A 20,576-nucleotide genomic window follows, 5' to 3' on the forward strand; every position below is an offset into this window, starting at 1 on the left:
AGAATTAAAACAAACTCCCCATAGGAGTTTACGGCCGTAAACTCCTCAAAGGAGCATTCTAGGGCCTTAAACTACTTCAAGGATTAATCCACAAATGCTAGGCTTATTCTAGAATTCATTTAGCACATTTAAACACCCAAAACCACCAAGACAAGAGTTCACGGCCGTAAACTCAAGGGTTTACGACCGTAAACTCCTTGTGTGGGGTTTATTGGGTAGTAAACTCTTATTCTAGGTTCTTGGAAGCTTTAAACCCCTTTAGCTTGTCCCATAGCAACTTAGATGCAACCATTAGGACCAATAACACTTATACAGAGTGTTTACATGTTCCTAAGTGTCCCAACTTATTTTGTTAAGTTATTATTTGGCTAATTAGTTATATATGTGCTCATTATATGATAACTAGGCTCGTGCGTGTGAACAAGTCTCCGTTTGCCACCTAGCACGGTATCCGATACTTCAATCCAATCCACTCACCACAAGTGAGTTCATACCCCTTTAATTAACCTTTGAAATACTTTTAAATGTTTTAAATACTTTATGGGGGGATACAAGTTAAATACTTATAGTTATTGCATCAATCACATGTGATTGCAGTAATCACATGTGATTAATAACTAGAAAATCAATGATTTATTCACTGTTCCAACTGTTTATCACGCTGTTTTACTTCAAAATGCTTTACAAACTCTTTTACTTATCAAATGCTTTTATTAAACTCTAGTTTACTCCTTATAAATTGCATGCCCATATATGTATAGATATATGAGCAATGTTTAAAGGGCTTAGGAAGGCCATCCGCCCTATTTCCTTTTTCTCGATTTGGATGTGGTCTGGTGGGATTTCGGGTGACCGTCTGAAGGTCGTTTCAACATTAGTTATATATCAAATATACTTATATAGACATAAAAGTACTTCCATATTCATACTTATCAGTACATCATTAGTAAGTTACCATCGGGGTAACATAGGATCATATACAACTATACTAGAATGAGAATATATACAACTATACTAGAAACAGGATCATATACAACTATACTAGGATGAGAACATATACAACTATACTAGAAACAAAACATATACAACTATACTAGAAACAGAACATACACAACTATACTAGAAACAGGATCATATACAACTATACTAGATTGAGAACATATACAACTATACTAGAAACAGAACATATACAACTATACTAGAAACAGAACATATACAACTATACTAGAAACAAAACATACACAACTATACTAGAAACAGAACATATACAACTATACTAGAAAGAGAACCTATACAACTATACTAGAAAGAGAACATATACAACTATACTAAGAGGAGAACATATACAACTATACTAGAACGAGAAACATTACATATACATGAACGTGTTAACAATTGTGATCCACTGTATCGGAGCATGCCTTAAATGTCATGGCCCGAGTTGTAGCCAGAATTCTCTTGGAGGGAGAGCGTGAGTTTGTGTATAGATCTATACTAGATTGACTATCCTACACCTTGCTGCTAGCTACAGCCGGACCTGCAGGTCTGCGGGTGCCAAACGTCATTCCGTTATTACGACCATTCATTATGTCGTTGTTACCAGTCGATAGTATGGTGCAATTTATCACATTATGCCTTAATATAAATTCGGTTTAAGGTAGTTAGTACATCAGTAGTTCCTATAATACAAAACTACAGTACTACAATGATTTACCCATTACATATTTTAGTGATAACCTCACTTAAACATTAATGTACAAACTATATTTTGTTAAAAGATAGTTACACTTGGGAAATTACACACTTTTACAAGCCTTGGTAGAAGGTTACTTTAATAGAAAATATAGGTTTTTCTGAGAGATTCAAACTTTTACAAACACTTACATACATTTTACAAACTTATACATTGAGACAGGTTCAAACGTTTTTGACAAGCAACATCGACATTAAAATACTTATGAACTCACCAGCTTAATGCTGATAAACTCTTTTAAAATAACTTGTATTCTCAGGTCGTCAGTAGATAGGTACCGAGGCCAGCTTTTGAGAAGATGGAGCGCATTCAAGACTCATCTTATTATTTTGATTTACATTATTTTGGTGTCTATAACTGTACAGAACACGCTTGTATTAAAATTATATATTTAATGCAAATGGATGATGTTGTTTTCTTATTTACATTTACTGTGTTGTGATACTATACATGACGTCCTCCGCCCCATAACGTTTCTGCCGTTCTTGGTTTTGGGGTGTGACAGATGCGCGCAGCAGCTAGTGCGAGTCAGGACCCCAGGTGGGGGAGAGTTAATGAATCATGGCGAGAGGCCACAGTGTGGACCCATAGTATGTTTAGCAGCGTGGGCTAGACGCTACCTTCAGCAGGGATGCACAGGGTATGTCGCGTATGTGATGGATACCTGGGAGGTGGGTAAGGCGACAGTGAGCGAGGTTTCGGTGGTGCGAGATTTCGCAGATGTTTTCCCAGAGGAGCTTCCTGGGATACCTTCGGAGCGACAGGTGGGGTTCAGGATTGACCTCGTTCCTGGTGCGGCTCCGATAGCCAAGGCACCGTATCGGTTGGCTCCTCCTGAGATGCAGGAGTTGTATATGCAGCTGGAGGAGCTGTTAGACTAGGGATTCATTAGACCGAGCAGTTCACCCTGGGGGCCCCGATTCTGTTTGTGAAGAAGAAGGACGAGTCGCATCGGATGTGTATAGATTATCGGGAGCTGAACAAGGTAACGGTGAAGAATCGTTACCCACTCCCGAGGATTGATGATCTCTTTGACCAGCTTCAGGGAGCATCTTGGTTCTCCAAGATCAATTTGCGATCGAGTTATCATCAGATGAGGGTCAGAGAGGAGGATGCACAGAAGACCACATTTCGGACGCGCTATGGCCATTATGAGTTCGTGGTGATGCCGTTTGGGCTCACCAATGCTCCTGCCGCGTTCATGGACCTCATGAACCGCGTATGCAGACCGATGTTGGATCGGTCTGTGATTGTTTTCATTGATGACATCTTGGTTTATTCCAAGACACAGGAGGAGCATGAGGAGCATATGAGAGAGGTTTTGGAGACCCTAAGGAGGGAGAGCTTGTATGCCAAGTTCTCCAAGTGTGAGTTTTGGGTGCGCGAGGTCCAATTTCTTGGATACCTTGTCAACCAGAATGGGATTCTGGTCGACCCGGCCAAGGTCGAGGTCGTGATGAGATGGGAGGTTCCTAAGTCTCCATTCGAGATTCGGAGCTTCCTGGGATTAGCAGGCTATTATCGGAGATTCATTCAGGATTTCTCCAAGAGAGTTGTTCCCCTGACGCGGCTGACGAAGAAAGCCATAGTCTTTCGATGGGGACCCGAGTAGCAGGCTGCGTTTGAGACGCTGAGACAGAGATTGTGTGAGGCGCCAATCTTAGCCCAGCCAGAGGGCGTAGAAGATTTTCTGGTTTACTGTGACGCGTCCATTTCAGGGTTGGGCGCGGTACTGATGCAGAGGGGGCATGTCATTGCCTACGCTTCGAGGCAGCTCAAGCCTCACGAGGCGAACTACCCGACGCATGATTTGGAGTTGGGGGCGGTTGTTTTCGCCCTCAAGATTTAGCGACATTAACTCTATGGAGTCCGGTGTACCATATACACGGACCATAAGATTTTGAGGTACCTTATGGATCAGTCGAATCTGAACATGAGACAACGTCGATGGTTAGATGTGGTGAAGGACTATTATTACGAGATCCTTTACCATCCGGGGAAGGCCAATGTGGTGGCTGATGCACTTAGCCGCAAGGCAGCGCCAATCAGGGATATCTGTCTGAGGATGACAATGGTCACTTCACTGCTAGAGCAGATTCGGGAGGTTCAGCAGGAGGTTATCAAGGAGGAACATCGGAAGAGTGAGCGTATAGTGGGTCAGGTTTTCTCCCTCGATTATGATAGCCGAGGACTATTGACACTACAACGTAGGGTGTGGGTGCCGTATCACGGAGGCGTGCGCTAGATCTTGATGGAGGAGGTGCACAAATCTCGATTCTCTATTCATCCAGGGGCGACGAAGATGTATAGGGATCTTCATCTAGATTATTGGTGGCCCTGCATGAAGCGGGATGTGGCTTGGTACGTTGAGCGGTGCTTGACCTGCAGGAAGGTCAAGGCCAAACATCAGAGACCGCACGACAAGATGCAGCCATTATATGTCCCGTTGTGGAAATGGGAAGATATTACGATGGATTTTATCACAAAGCTTCCCAGGACCGCGCATGGAGTGGATTCGATATGGGTCATCGTGGATCGGTTGACCAAGAGCGCCCATTTTATCCCGATCCAGGAGCGCATATCGGCCGAGAAATTAGCCGACATCTATATCAGGGAGATCGTGGTGCGGCACGGGGTGCCAGTATCGGTTATTTCAGACAGGGATGTGTGTTTTACTTCCAGGTTTTGGAAAAGGTTTCATGACGAGTTGGGCACTCGTTTGCATTTTAGCACCGCCTTTGACCCGCAGACAGATGGTTAGAGCGAGCGGACCATCCAGACCCTGGAGGATATGTTGCGGGCTTGCGTGCTAGACTTCGGTGGTAGTTGGGACACCTATCTTCCCTTGGCTGAGTTCTTATACAACAACAACTACCACACGAGTATTGACTGCCCTCCATTCGAGATGTTGTACGGACGGAGGTGCAGGACCCCGATATGCTGGGGAGAGGTTGGTCAGAGGGTCATGGGGAGCACCGAAGTGGTGCTCAAGACTACCGAGAGGATTCAGCAGGTTCGGAGCAGGCTTCAGACTGCGCAGATTCGGCAAAAAAGTTTCACTGACAAGCGCCGATCAGACCTGGAGTTCCAAGTCGGGGATATGGTTCTTGTAACAGCCCGGAATTTCAGGTATTTCTTTAAATTATTTTTGGGGCACATTTAGGAGGGGACTCGGCGAGTTGGTGCATGACTCGCCGAGTAGGGGCATGGTCTTGGTCGCAGATACGCGACTGGACTCGACGAGTCCAAACAGGGACTCGGTGAGTCGACGCTGTTCAGCTGAACCCTAGCCGTTTTGATTCTGAATCGTATATAATGATCTTATGGCCGTCATGTCGCGTCTTTTGGCCGATTGAAGATACCTTGGGAGTTTGTGGGCATCTGGAGCAAGAGTAAGGGCTAGAGGAAGCTTGAAGAGATTGTTAGACAAGGAGAGGCAAGGTGGTGATCAAAGGAAGTCCAAGGAGTCGAGTACTGGAGGTTGGGGACACAGGGAACACGTTTCCAGGTAATCTTCGGATCATAATCTGTAGCTTTTACGTTGTATGCGAATTTAGGGTTTAGGAAACCCATTTAAGGAATTGTTAGATTATAGTGTTGTTACAAGTGTTTAAAAACCCCTGTAATAGTATATGTGAAAGTCCAGGAAGCCCCATATCTATATACTTCGAAATCATGCGAAATACAGGAGGCAGCGGATTGACTGCATGGCGAGGACTCGCCGAGTCCAATGATCAGACTCGGCGAGTAGCTTGAAGATTCACTAGGACTCGCCGAGTTGTTCTTCAGACTCGGCGAGTAGCTTGAAGATTCACTAGGACTCGCCGAGTTGTTCTTCAGACTCGGCGAGTAGCTTGAAGATTCACTAGGACTCGCCGAGTTGTTCTTCAGACTCGGCGAGTAGCTTGAAGATCTACTAGAACTCGTCGAGTCGTTCTTTAGACTCGGCGAGTGCAGTCAGGGTGTCTATACTCGTCGAGTTGCCCTTTGCACTCGACGAGTCCGGTCAAGATTGACCGTTGACCTGTATGTAACTTAGTAGGGTCAGTTGTCTTGTTTGATAAGATCATTAATAAAGGTATGTGGTATTATAGGGAACCTGCAGATTAGCGGATCGAGTGCGAGTAGCTCGAAGGGTTTATAGCTTGCATACTACAAGGTGAGTCTTCTCACTATACTTCACCCGGAAGGGTTTGACTGTGAGACCGGAAGGTCGTATGTGTTATATTTATGCTATGTCTAGAGAGGTAGATGCTTTATATGTGATGTATGCTTAAATGTGATGTATGCTTATACGGGCTGGAAGGCGAGACTTTATGTGATAGAAAGAACGGTATGGTGTATGACTTATGTTTTATGTGCGTTATGTTACATGTGTTATGTTTTATACTATTATGGGCCGGAAGGCAAAATACTATGGGCCGGAAGGCAATTTAATACGGGCCAGAAGGCGATATGTTATGGGCCGGAAGGCGATTATGTTACGGGCCGGAAGGCAATGTTATGTGGACCGAAAAGTCCGGGCCGGAAGGCGTATGTGGGTAAGTCGTATACTGGGGAACTCACTAAGCATTTATGCTTACTAGTTGTGTTTATGTTTTTCAGGTACTAGTGATGACCGTGGGAAGGCGCCGGCGTGACACGTACACACTGCCATTGTTGAAGATCTTGGAGATTTATCATTTATACTTTTGCAATAAACTTGGAATAAACTCTGTTGTCAAATAATGATGTTTTATTTTAAATGAAAATTTTATTTGAAAATTTGAGCTGTTACAATTGGTATCAGAGCCTTGGTTTGAGGGATTCGGGTGTACTTTTGGGTGCAACTGAACTCAGACCGGGGATTTGAGGAAAAACCTTTTTAAATAATAAGGACACAACATTTTATAAATGGTAAGGCGGTAAAACAAGGATGGAACAGTGTGTACGAGCAGCCAGCGTCCGAACGGTAAAGATCCCCAGAATACCTTACGATGTTATGTTATGCACTGAATTATGAATTGTTATGCATGCTAGAAGACTAGGTATACATGATAGGACTATAATTGCCTGTTTTGTGATGCCTTAGTCTAGGGAGATTGCTTATATGGGATGTTTGGCAGCATACAAGTAGATAGTGCATACTAGAGGTAGAGTACTCATTATTCGGGATTTGGGGAGGAAGACTTGGGACGAATACTGATACGGTGTGGTCGGTAGTATTGGGCCCGTACTACCGAAGACACCGGATCAGTGGAAGACCCAAGTAAGAATCCCTGGAAATCGGAGACTGAGTAGGGCGCGTATCGAGTACCATTGTACTTGGTGGGGTCTCTGATGATTTTATGTTGTATTTCAGAGACATCATGGTCATCACACGCAATGGGGCGAGTTCGAGCGGTGCGAGTGACGAGGAGATTCGTCAGATTATTCAGGAAGAGGTAGCTGCGGCGGTCCGGGCTGAGATCCCGGAGATGTTTGGGTCTATTAAGACCACGTTGATGGAGGAGTTTGAGGAGCGGTACGCCGCACTTACTGAAGCTGCAGTTGCTGCCGCTACCGCAGTTGTGGCTGCTGCTAGGCCGCAAGGGGGTGATTCATTACTATTCAGGGAATTCAGCAACACGAAACCCCCTGAATTTGATGGGACGCAGGATCCGATTGCAGCTATGAGGTGGATCGCCGACATCGAGGGGTGCTTCTATACTTGCTCATGCCCGGAGCACTTGAGGGTACGGTTCGCCTTGAACCAGCTCCGTCTAGGAGCGAAGGATTGGTGGAAGTTCGTGACGGCGAACTTCACTCAGACAGAGATTACGGCGGTGACATGGGAGAGGTTTACGGAGATGTTCAGGGACGAGTACGTTCCCCCGGTAGAGAGGGAGCGATTGATTCAGGAGTTCTTGACCCTTAAGCAGGGTACTGATTCTGTGGCAGTGATTACACGGAAGTTTCATGAGAGGGCAATGTTCTGCCCTGAGCTGGTATCTACGGAACAGTCGCGGATGAGCCGATATTTGGGTGTTTTGAAGAGGGAGATCCGGGAGTTTGTGTCAAACTCCACCTATCGTACTTTCATTGAGCTTCAGGCGAACGCCAGGAAGCGCGAGATCGAGTTGGAGACTCAAGCGAGGGAGGAGGCTGAGTCTCGGCAGGTGGATCGACGGCCGGCCCAGTCCCAGCCGGCAGCCAAGCGGACTAAGTTCGCTGATTCGAGGATGGGAGGTCCGAAGGGTCGCACTTGCGCGAAGTGCGGCAAGAGTCACGAGGGGGTGTGTCGAGCTGGTGGTTGCTACAAGTGTGGCAAGGAGGGACATATTGCCAGGGATTGCCCTAAGGGGTTTATGGTTTGCTTTCACTGCAACCAGACAGGCCATCGGAAGGCCGAGTGTCCGCAACTTCGTCAGGGAGCTACACCTACTACCCGGACTACTGAGACCCGACCGGTGAAGGTCGAGGCCCCGAGGGCTCGCGGGAGAGCCTTTCAGCTGACTGCGGAGGAGGTCCGCGCTGCGCTCGATGTTGTGGCAGGTATGTTATCATTCACGTATTTACTTAAAGGTCGAAATGCTATGCTTATGTTAATGTATGTGTAGGTACTTTTCTTGTGAACTCTATGCCTGCTCTAGTGTTATTTGATTCGGGTGCGAGTAGATCGTTTGTATCGTTAGCTTTTAGTCAGCACATCGGCATTAGTCGTGAGCCGTTAAGTCGGCCTTTGAGCGTTTCTATTGCGGCTGAGAGGGTGATTTGTGCTACGGAGGTTCTTCGGGGATGTGTACTAGAGATCTTCGGGGTCGCGTTTCCGATTGACCTAATTCCTATTGCAATGGGGGATGTCTGTGTCATCGTAGGCATGGACTGGTTGAGCCGATTCAGCGTTGTCATCGACTACGAGCGTCAGCTGGTGACTATACGAGACCCTAGTGGGGGAGTTCTTACGGTATACGGCGAGGGTACCCGTTCGAGATCAGCTTTTTGTTCAGCCGCTAGGGCGAGGCAATGCCTACAGCGGGGATGTAACGGTTTTGTGGCGTATGTGATGGATATGCGGGAGAGTTCCGAGAGACCGAAGACATTGAAGGAGGTTCCAGTGGTGCGCGAGTTTCCCGATGTTTTTCCCGAGGATTTGCCAGGAATACCTCCTGCGAGGCAAGTGGAGTTTGGTATCGATCTAATTCCAGGGGCTGCGCCTATTGCGAAGGTGCCTTATCGTCTTGCACCTCCAGAGATGCAAGAATTGTCCTCGCAACTTCAAGAGTTGTTGGGGAAGGGATTTATTCGGCCGAGTAGCTCGCCGTGGGGAGCACCGATTCTGTTCGTTAAGAAGAAGGATGGTTCACACCGGATGTGTATCGATTACCGGGAGCTGAACAAGGTGACAGTCAAGAACCGCTATCCGTTACCGAGGATCGATGATCTATTCGATCAGTTGCAAGGGGCATCTTGGTTTTCCAAGATTGATTTGAGATCAGGGTACCATCAGGTAAGAGTGCGGGATGAGGACGTCCAGAAGACAGCCTTTAGGATGCGGTATGGGCATTACGAGTTCGTGGTGATGCCTTTTGGGCTCACCAATGCCCCAGCAGTGTTCATGGATCTCATGAACAGGGTATGCAGGCCGATGCTGGATCGGTCTGTGATTGTATTCATCGACGACATTCTGGTGTATTCGCGGTCTAGGGAGCAGCATGAGGGACATTTGAGGGAGGTCCTTGAGGTACTGAGGTCGGAGAAGCTATATGCAAAATTCTCCAAATGTGACTTCTGGTTACGGGAGGTTCAATTTCTGGGGCACGTTGTAAATTAGGCAGGGATATTGGTCGATCCGGCCAAGGTGGAAGCGGTGATGAGTTGGGAGGCACCGAAGTCACCTTCGGAGATCAGGAGTTTCCTTGGGTTGGCGGGGGTACTATCGAAGGTTCATTAGGGACTTCTCCAAGATCGCGGTGCCGCTTACCAAATTGACCCGAAAGGGTGTTACATTTTCATGGGGATCCGAGCAGCAGACTTCCTTCGAGACACTTCGTCAGAGACTGTGCGAAGCACCGGTATTAGCTCTCCCGGAGGGGATGGAGGACTTTGTCGTATATTGCGACGCATCGATTTCAGGACTGGGTGCAGTGTTGATGCAGAGGGGCCATGTGATAGCCTATGCATCGAGGCAGCTGAAGCCTCACGAAGCGAGATATGCCACGCATGACTTAGAGTTGGGGGCAGTAGTGTTCGCCCTCAAAATTTGGCGTCACTACCTGTACGGGGTTCGTTGTACCATATACACGAACCATAAGAGTTTGAAGTATTTGATGGATCAACCCAACCTAAACATGCGTCAGAGGAGATGGTTAGACGTGGTTAAGGATTATGACTGTGAGATCCTATACCACCCAGGCAAGGCTAATGTGGTAGCTGATGCATTGAGTCGTAGGGCGGAGAGTACTTCATTGCGGGACGTGTGTTTGAGATTGACGGTGATGACTCCGGTATTAGATGCTATTCGTGGGGCATAGGCCGAGGTCGTGAAGTCTGGGATGCAGAAACAGGAGCGGGTCGTCGGGTTGATTTCAGAGTTCGTTACGGATGGGCGGGGACTTCTGACATTTCAGGGTCGGATCTGGGTACCATTCGTGGGTGGTACGCGTGTTACTTTGATGGAGGAGGCACACAGATCGAAATTCTCGATCTATCCCGGTGCTACGAAAATGTATTTGGATTTGAAAAAGGAGTATTGGTGGCCTTGCATGAAGAGAGACGTTGCCTGGTTCGTTGAGAGGTGTTTGACCTGCCGTAGGGTTAAGGCCGAGCACCAGAGACCGCACGGTAAGTTGCAACCCTTGGATATTCCTGAGTGGAAGTGGGATCAGATCACGATGGATTTCATCACCAAATTGCCGAAAACTGCCAGGGGAGTCGATGCAATTTGGGTGATTGTGGATAGGCTAACAAAGAGTGCACACTTCCTTGCCATTAGCGAAAGTTCATCAGCAGAGAAGTTGGCAGAGTTATACGTGAGAGAGATAGTATCTCGGCATGGAGTGCCGACCTCGATTGTTTCGGACCGCGATGTACGTTTCACTTCCAGGTTCTGGAAGAAATTCCATGAGGAGTTGGGTACTAAACTGCATTTTAGTACCGCATACCATCCCCAGACCGACGGTCAGAGCGAGCGGACGATCCAGACATTGGAAGACATGCTTAGAGCGTGTGTGTTAGACTTCGGGGGTAGCTGGGATGCGCATCTGCCGCTGGCTGAGTTTTCCTACAACAACAACCATCATTCGAGCATTGGTATGCCACCTTTTGAGTTGTTGTATGGTAGGAGGTGTCGGACTCCCATTTGCTGGGGAGAAGTGGGACAGAGAGTGATGGGCAGTACAGAGATCGTACTTCAAACGACCGAACAGATTCAACGAGTGAGGCAGAGGTTATTGACCGCCCAGAGCCGACAGAAGAGTTATGCGGACAGACGCCGGTCCGAGCTCGAATTCCAGGTCGGCGACTTCGTTCTCCTAAAGGTTTCTCCTTGGAAAGGGGTGATCCGGTTCAGGAAGAGGGGCAAATTGGGGCCCCGGTTCATAGGCCCATTCCGGGTAATTGCAAGGGTAGGTCGGGTAGCTTATCGGTTGGAGTTGCCAGCGGAGCTGAGTCAAATTCACAATACCTTCCACGTATCACAGCTGAGGAAGTGTATAGCCGATGAGGCAGCAGTGGTTCCGTTAGAAGATATTCAGGTGGATGCGAGTCTGAATTACGCCGAGAGACCAGTAGCTATCAGGGATCGGAAGATCAAGGTTCTACGGAACAAGGAGATACCTCTGGTGTTGGTTCAGTGGCAACATCGGAAGGGATCGGAGATGACTTGGGAGCCGGAAAGAGAAATGCGGGAGCAACATCCGGAGTTATTCGCAGAATGAGACTTCGAGGGCGAAGTCTAGTTCTAGTGGGGGAGAGTTGTAACAGCCCGGAATTTCAGGTATTTCTTTAAATTATTTTTGGGGCACATTTAGGAGGGGACTCGGCGAGTTGGTGCATGACTCGCCGAGTAGGGGCATGGTCTTGGTCGCAGATACGCAACTGGACTCGACGAGTCCAAACAGGGACTCGGCGAGTCGACGCTGTTCAGCTGAACCCTAGCCGTTTCGATTCTGAATCGTATATAGTGATCTTATGGCCGTCATGTCGCGTCTTTTGGCCGATTGAAGATACCTTGGGAGTTTGTGGGCATCTGGAGCAAGAGTAAGGGCTAGAGGAAGCTTGAAGAGATTGTTAGACAAGGAGAGGCAAGGTGGTGATCAAAGGAAGTCCAAGGAGTCGAGTACTGGAGGTTGGGGACACAGGGAACACGTTTCCAGGTAATCTTCGGATCATAATCTGTAGCTTTTACGTTGTATGCGAATTTAGGGTTTAGGAAACCCATTTAAGGAATTGTTAGATTATAGTGTTGTTACAAGTGTTTAAAAACCCCTGTAATAGTATATGTGAAAGTCCAGGAAGCCCCATATCTATATACTTCGAAATCATGCGAAATACAGGAGGCAGCGGATTGACTGCATGGCGAGGACTCGCCGAGTCCAATGATCAGACTCGGCGAGTAGCTTGAAGATTCACTAGGACTCGCCGAGTTGTTCTTCAGACTCGGCGAGTAGCTTGAAGATTCACTAGGACTCGCCGAGTTGTTCTTCAGACTTGGCGAGTAGCTTGAAGATCTACTAGAACTCGTCGAGTCGTTCTTTAGACTCGGCGAGTGGAGTCAGGGTGTCTATACTCGCCGAGTTGCCCTTTGCACTCGACGAGTCCGGTCAAGATTGACCGTTGACCTGTATGTAACTTAGTAGGGTCAGTTGTCTTGTTTGATAAGATCATTAATAAAGGTATGTGGTATTATAGGGAACCTGCGGATTAGCGGATCGAGTGCGAGTAGCTCGAAGGGTTTATAGCTTGCATACTACGAGGTGAGTCTTCTCACTATACTTCACCCGGAAGGGTTTGACTGTGAGACCGGAAGGTCGTATGTGTTATATTTATGCTATGTCTAGAGAGGTAGATGCTTTATATGTGATGTATGCTTAAATGTGATGTATGCTTATACGGGCTGGAAGGCGAGACTTTATGTGATAGAAAGAACGGTATGGTGTATGACTTATGTTTTATGTGCGTTATGTTACATGTGTTATGTTTTATACTATTATGGGCCGGAAGGCAAAATACTATGGGCCGGAAGGCAATTTAATACGGGCCGGAAGGCGATATGTTATGGGCCGGAAGGCGATTATGTTACGGGCCGGAAGGCAATGTTATGTGGACCGAAAAGTCTGGGCCGGAAGGCGTATGTGGGTAAGTCGTATACTGGGGAACTCACTAAGCATTTATGCTTACTAGTTGTGTTTATGTTTTTCAGGTACTAGTGATGACCGTGGGAAGGCGCCGGCGTGACACGTACACACTGCCATTGTTGAAGATCTTGGAGATTTATCATTTATACTTTTGCAATAAACTTGGAATAAACTCTGTTGTCAAATAATGATGTTTTATTTTAAATGAAAATTTTATTTTAAAATTTGAGCTGTTACAGTTCTCCTGAAAGTGTCGCCTTGGAAAGGCGTAATTCAATTCAGGAAACGGGGCAAGTTGGGTCCGGGATATATTGGACCATTCAAGGTTGTAGCCCGGGTGGGCAAGGTGGCGTATAGGCTGGATCTACCAGCCGAACTCAGTCAGATCCACAACACCTTCCATGTCTCCCAGCTGCGGAAGTGCCTAGTGGATGATTCAGCAGTAGTGCCGTTAGAGGATATACAGATTGATGACAGCCTGAATTACATTGAGCGCCCAGTCGCAATCCTCGACCGGAAGTCGAAGGACCTGAGGAACAAGAGGGTGGAATTAGCGAAGGTGCAATGGCAGCACCGAAAGGGTTCAGAATGGACTTGGGAGCCAGTGGAAGAAATGAGGGAGCACTACCCCGAGTTGTTTCAGGATCGAGCAGCAGACTTCGAGGACGAAGTCTAAAATAAGTGGGGGAGATTTGTAGCACCTGGTTCATGGTATGTAAAATTTATCTAAGTATTTTGCATTTTAGCCTTGTACTCGGCGAGTGGTAGGCCCGACTCGACGAGTAGAGACGGGACTTTGGACGCGTTTAAGTTGGAGACTCGGCGAGTCCACATTCTGGACTCGGCGAGTCCCCCCTGTCTGATGAAACCCTAACTTCAAGGGTTTGCCCCCTATTTAAGCTAACTTGTGCGGCCCAAGCTCGCCTCCTTTCACCCTCAGAGCACCCTATAGCAAACCCTAACTCGTTCTTGTGAGATTGAAGTGATTAGAGTGATTTCCTTGAAGATTTTAAGGAGAGTGGATCAAGAAGAGAAGAAGGAGACCAGATATCTTGGTGCTATTTCAGAGTTCTCTGAGGTATAACTCTGCTCCATTCTGTTTGTATGCTTAAAACCCCATTAGAGCACCATTTGAGCTCTTCTTGAACCTTTTTCCAAGCTTGTGCATGAATTAGAATTCGTAATGGGTTGATTAACCACTAGATCTAGGCATGTTTGAGCTTCAGAAGCTCAGATCTATAACCTTTATGGGTGTAAAATTGCTTGAATGTCCTAGATCTACCCTTTTAGCCCCTATTTAGCCTTAAATCCCCATTCTATGCATTTCTACACATAAAGTTGGAAACTTTACGTGAAAATCCTGCCCTAAGAACCCAGATCTATGTATGGCATGAGCTGGATTCAAGCAAAATCGAGTATATAGTATTTGCATGTGAATAACTCGGCGAGTCGTTCGTCGGACTCGGTGAGTCGAGTCGCGAGTCCTGGATTTTCCCCCCTTTTCGTTTATGCCGAGTAGAGTAGTGAGTCCTGGGTGGTCTCGGTGAGTTGGAAGCCGAGCTCATCCATCGAGGAACTCGGCGAGTCAATGCCCTGACTCGGCGAGTTCAAGGCAATCTTCTTAGATCAAGAACAGACTCGACGAGTTGTTCATACAACTCGGCGAGTCACAACATAAAGTGTTCATCGGATGAAGATGAACTCGCTGAGTTGTTCATACAACTCGGCGAGTAGGATGAAGGAATTGGACATCAGTTTAGAAGGAGAACTCATCGAATCAATGCCTAACTCGACGTGTAAAGACGGGATTAAGGACAATCGAATGGATAGGACTCGACGAGTTGGCGAGCCAACTCGGTGAGTCAGGTCAAATGGAAGTTGACTCTGACTTTGACTTTTGACTTGATCAGGGGTAAAATGGTCATTTTACCCAAGGGGCAATTAGCGGTGTTTGACTAAGTATTTTGTGGAAATTATAGCCGGAGGATTTCCGGAGCGGCAGCAGCAGCAGCAGACAGTCAATTCCCACACCGATCAACAGCTATTTCGAGGTGAGTTACCTTCCAGTAGCGGTGGGTCTACAGCCACAATGCCGGCCCACTAGTAGGAGTTGTATGTTAGATGATTGTCTTTGTGATATCATCTAGGTTTGCTACTACCTGGTATGTTATATGATGGCATAATATGTATATGTGATAGTAGTAGAGTTCAGTTGTTAGGACCGAAGGGTAGGCCAGACACCCCATATATGTCTGATAATATGTTATGTTATGATATATGTGCTAGTAGCAGTAGGGGTGAAATAGTCCTCGAGGATCGGTTGTTAGGGCCGATGGGTAGTCAGCACCCCAGAATGGCTTGGCATGGGTAATCAGCACCACAGAACGGCTTGAAACGGGTAGGTCGGCACCCCAGAATGGCTGTACCGGGTAGGTCAGACACCCCATAATTGTCCTACAGTACGTATGATATGTGTTTGTATGGTATGTGGTATATTGGGGGAACTCACTAAGCTTCATGCTTATAGTTTTCAGTTTTGGTTTCAGGTACCTCTTCTTCAAAGGGGAAAGAGCTGGCGCGGTAGCAGTACATCACACACATGCTCTATTTTTCCGCATCACGAGATCCTCCTGGGAACTCTACTCTGACACTTTCATGTTTTATAAAAATGTTTCTAGACATGAAATATCTTTTGTGAAATGATATGATTGTTGAATGTTCTGTTCCTAATGTTTTGCTAAGTATATGTTTTAAAAATGGAATTTTTGGCTCGTATTTTTGGGGCGTTACAATATTGGTCCAGAAAGTCATAAAGCATTAGTATTGAATTGTGGGTGAAGCCCTTTTGTCCAAAACCCAAGCACTAGTGTGTTTTGGGCCTATATTTCCTTGGTTTCACGTAAAGTTTGCAACTTTATGTAAGGGTTAGACTGTAGAAGAGTGGATCTATGGATTGGAGCCCTTGCATGGCTCGAAAAAACATTGTATGGGTTAAGAACTGGAGAGACTCGGCGAGTTACATGGGTGTACTCGACGAGTTGTATGAACATAAGCATGGACTCGGCGAGTTGGAAGAACAAATCGGCGAGTCAGTTAAAGATTGCCTTGGACTCGGTGAGTCTATTCCTGGACTCGGCGAGTCTGGTCGCAGAACCCAACCCCTTTTGGTTAAAGCTTTGGATTAATGAGTCGGTTGGCGACTCAGTAAGTTGGTCAGGGCGGAATTTCGAGATCGTTGGACTCGACGAGTCTTGGGGCTACTCGATGAGTTGAGTCGTGTTATGGGAGTTTCTGAGTATAGGGACTCGATGAGTCGACGGGTTGACTCGGCGAGCAGAATCTACCAGGAAGATTGACTTTGACTGAGGACCTTGACTTTGACCAAGAGTTGACCAGTTTGACTTCCAAGGGTATTTTGGTAATTTTGGTATTTATGGAATTGGTTCTTTGGTAGTGTTCTGTGGTGAAGTTCGTATCGGTGGTCGGAGCACCTCGGTCTTATCTCTTTAGTTGGCAATTGCAGGTGAGTTATCCTCACTATATAAATAGGGTCTAAGGCACCAAGGTCGGCCCTTTTAGTTGTTATCTTGGTTACAATATGCTACATGTGGTTATGTTCTGTTAGATTGGTATCAGAATAGACAGTATGTTGTTATGCTCATGTGATCCGTTAGGATTGGTATGTTAGTGACCTGGTTAGGTCGATGCCTTGGTCATGAGAGATTGCTATGATCGATGATCTGTGAGATAGATATATCTGATATTTGTACTTGTACTATTGATGTGCTTATTGATCTGTTAGGTCGGTGTCCTGGTAATTGGGACAGTATTATATCAGTAACCTGGTTAGGTTGGTATCCTGGTATAACGGAAGATGCTATGTTAGTGACCCGGTTTAGCTCGGTATCCTGGTATATAGGATGATGCTATGTTAGTGACCGGTTCGGTCGATAACCTGGAAATGATGATGCTATGGTTTATGATCCGCTAGATCGATTTGTTTGCCTACGGACTATTATGTGATTTCCTGTTATATGTAAACATGGTTATTTGCTTGATGTTGGGTTGAGGCGGTCCTGCTTTGTGTTGAAGGCCAACATACCCTACGAGCGGTCCGGATAGATTGTAGGCCCGTATGGCGATCCAGTCATACCGAAGGCTCAGATAGATCCAGATAGACTGAAGGCCCGGTGTGGGCGGTCCAGTCATACTGTAGACTCAGAGAGTGGACCAGGTGAACTGAAGGCCTGTTGAGGGCGGACCAATCACGCTGCAGACTTTAGAGGCATGGATGTTATGTATTGTGATACAATATGTTATGATTATGGTTGTATGTGGTTGGTATTATGGGGGTAACTCACTAAGCTTTCGGGCTTACAGTTCGGTGTTTTGTTTCAGGTACTTTAGGAGATCGTGGCAAGGCGAAGGCGTGATCGTACCGCTCCTCATGTTTTATGATTTATGTGATATGGTTCTGGGGAATACTCTAATGTTTAAACTATTTTGAAAACAAATGTATGAACTTAATGGTTTTTGAATGAATTAAAATGTTTTAATTTGGCTCAAATTTTATGGTCGTTACAAGTTGGTATCAGAGCCTTGGTTTGAGTGAATTGGAGGAACATTCGTGTGAATCGAGTCTCAAATCAAGGAGCGATTTACAAAATGGTTTTCAAAAGGTTTTCGAAATAAGTAAAGGAGGATGCAGAGGGTACGATCAGCCAGAGCCAGTAAGTAGATCCCAAAATACCACACAAGTTATTTGATTATGTGATATGATAGAACAACATGCTAGTACTAGGCTAGGGATCTCCAGGAATTGCATGATAGAATTGCCTGATTTCATGATGCCTATTAGCCTAGGGTTTTCCTTATATGAGATTGACATCCTTACTGTAGTTGTTTAGTGTATGTATCACGGTTGTGCATAATCAAGATCTTATAGCCTGAGAATGTTTGATTCGACTTTAGGGTAGAATTGGATATTCGAAAGTTTATCGGGTCCAGCGTTATGTGTGGCTAGTATACACTAATGTTGCAGGGTCGGTGGAAGTTTCATGGATTGGGTGGGTAGTGAGGCGCCGGGAGGCCATATATGAGATGTTTAGCATTCCTCTAGGAGTGAGGATTTAATCGCTCGCTACATTTATGTATATTGTTAGGGCGTTGTGATGATACTTGAGACAAATATGGGTAGGTGTGGAAGGTAGTATGGGCCCGTACTACTGAAAGCATAGGACCCATACGCGTGGCAAGGAAGTCACAACCCCTAGGGTTGGGTTTTGATGTTTTTTCCCTGTCATTATAAAGGTTATTAGAGATCTTTTGGTGTATTGCCAGAATGGTGGTCACGAGACGTCTTGTGACCGGATCCATGTTAGGATCGGGAGCTAGCAGTCAGGATAGGTAAGCATTGTCAGAGGATAGTGTCAGGAAGATCCTCCGGGAGGAGACGATCGAGATTGTTTGGGGATAAATTCCGAAGATGGCTGGGTCTTTAAAAGACCGTTATGGTAGTATTTTGTCGAGCGTCATTTAGACATTGCTGAGACGGTAGCTGCGGCAGCTTTAGCAGCTGTAATGACGGCAGGGAGAGGAACTGGACGAGCCTTCCAGGACCGGGACTTGTTATTGGTGCATAATCTGATGAGCAAAATGATACAGTTATCTGGGAGAAGGAAGATGACATGTACTCGTTATATTTATGCGGGTTGATCGGGAGAGTCTAGCTTGTGGATTTATAGATTTGAGGCTCGGGGGTTTGCTCGAGGCCGGGTTGTGGGTTGTGGGAACTCGGGAAAGGAGTGATGATTATGTTCAGCTGGGGTTTTGCAGCTGGAAGTGAAATGGTTGATTGATGAATTGGATCGTCGTTTGGTAGGGAAAGGATTGCACCTTCTCAGTTTCCGAGCTCGAATGAGTGAGCAGGCTTGTGACCCCAGGATCAGGTGTATTCCAGCTCGGGGTCATTTGGTTACAGGAATATGCAACATTAATTCAGTGCCGGTGAGCTCAGGACCGTCGGTGTGGAATAAGTGTTGTGAGGTCCAGTTTTCCTTGGATCTCTTGTATCGGATGGAAAGGATTGTTTGTGCGATCTATTGCACTTTTGGGACTGTAGACTATGTCTTGGGAGTGGTTTATTGCCCGGTTTAGGGTCGAGGTTGTTTCAGCTGCTGCCATTCGGCTGTGGGCGTTTGAGTTAGTGAGTGAGTCAGGGTGTGAACCCTGAAGAGAATGATTTCTAAAGCCCGAAAGTAGGAAGCTTGTTTGGACACCTTTGGAAAAGGGGTTTTATGTGGGAGGACTACGGATGGAGTCCCACAAAAGGGGTATTCATCATGGTCAGGATTCAGTGGTTAGCAACCATTAGTGGTTGACAGATTAAAAGCGTCAAGAGAAGTAACTCGTTGCCGAGGTATTAGTTGGAGCATCTATATGGTGGTCTTCAGGAAGTGAGTATGGAGTCATTCACGTATTAGTGGCTATCGATTTCACTGGTATTCAGGAAGTGATCATTTGATTCTTAGAAGTGTGTGATGAGTCGGGTCTAGCTAAAATGGAACACGAGTGGGAAAGAGTTGGTTGTCATCGGATAAATCGTTGGGAAGTGAGGAGGATTGAGAATCCTCCAATCTTCATGTATTATGAAGTCTTAGTTGAATCTAAGTGGGGGAGTGTTACCATGAGATGCTGAAGTGGAAAGGTTTTGAAACGAGGATAAGTTTCACAACCTGACAGGAAGAACGGAGGATCTATTAGCTGCTTAGTTGAGGGTTGTGTTGTTTGGGGGTCGGCAAAACTCCCCAGCATAAGAACATGTCTTTTGGATGCTCAATAGTAGAATTTGGGTAACCATGTTGGGGTCCTAGTCAAGAATCAAGTTTAGTTCGAGTTTTCGGTCGAGGGTGTACTCGACTTTGAGGGTTTTGGATTGACAAATTGAGGGTTTTGCTAGATGCCAAGGCTCAGCAGTGCATTCAGCATGGGAGTGCGGGTTATTTAGCGTGTATGGTAGACACGCGGGCCAGGGAACAGATCTCGGATTTTAGAGAAGGTGGATGATCGACTGAAGGCCTGGTAGGGCGGTCCAGTCATGATGAAGGCTTTGTTTATGTTTGTAGTTCGGGTATTGAGTAGGCTGCTACGCTTTAGCACTTAATAGGTCTGTTCCACGTTTTGAGCATGTTGCTAGAGTAGGCTGAGGACTCCGGTGTATCTTGGTTGATCTGAAGTTGTTATTAGTGGTCGGGAGGAGTTCAAAGGATCTTGGTCATCTCAACAGTTCGGAGTGTCTCCAAGGTTTCATCTTCTTGGATCGGGTAATACTCCAGTTGGGACAGAGAGTGGATTCGAATGGATGTTTTAATTAAAATGTTGGATCCAACAGTATTTTAGCCGAGAATGTGGTAATAGACACAGGGGGCAAGGAATCGGCCATGGTTTTCAGAGAAAATGATTGATTGTTGTGAGGCCTAGGGTTAGGCCAGAATCCGAGAATATGGAAT

The sequence above is a fragment of the Lactuca saligna genome, chromosome 2, assembly GCF_052625555.1.
Source record: "Lactuca saligna cultivar CGN05327 chromosome 2, ASM5262555v1, whole genome shotgun sequence".
NCBI lineage: Eukaryota > Viridiplantae > Streptophyta > Magnoliopsida > Asterales > Asteraceae > Lactuca > Lactuca saligna.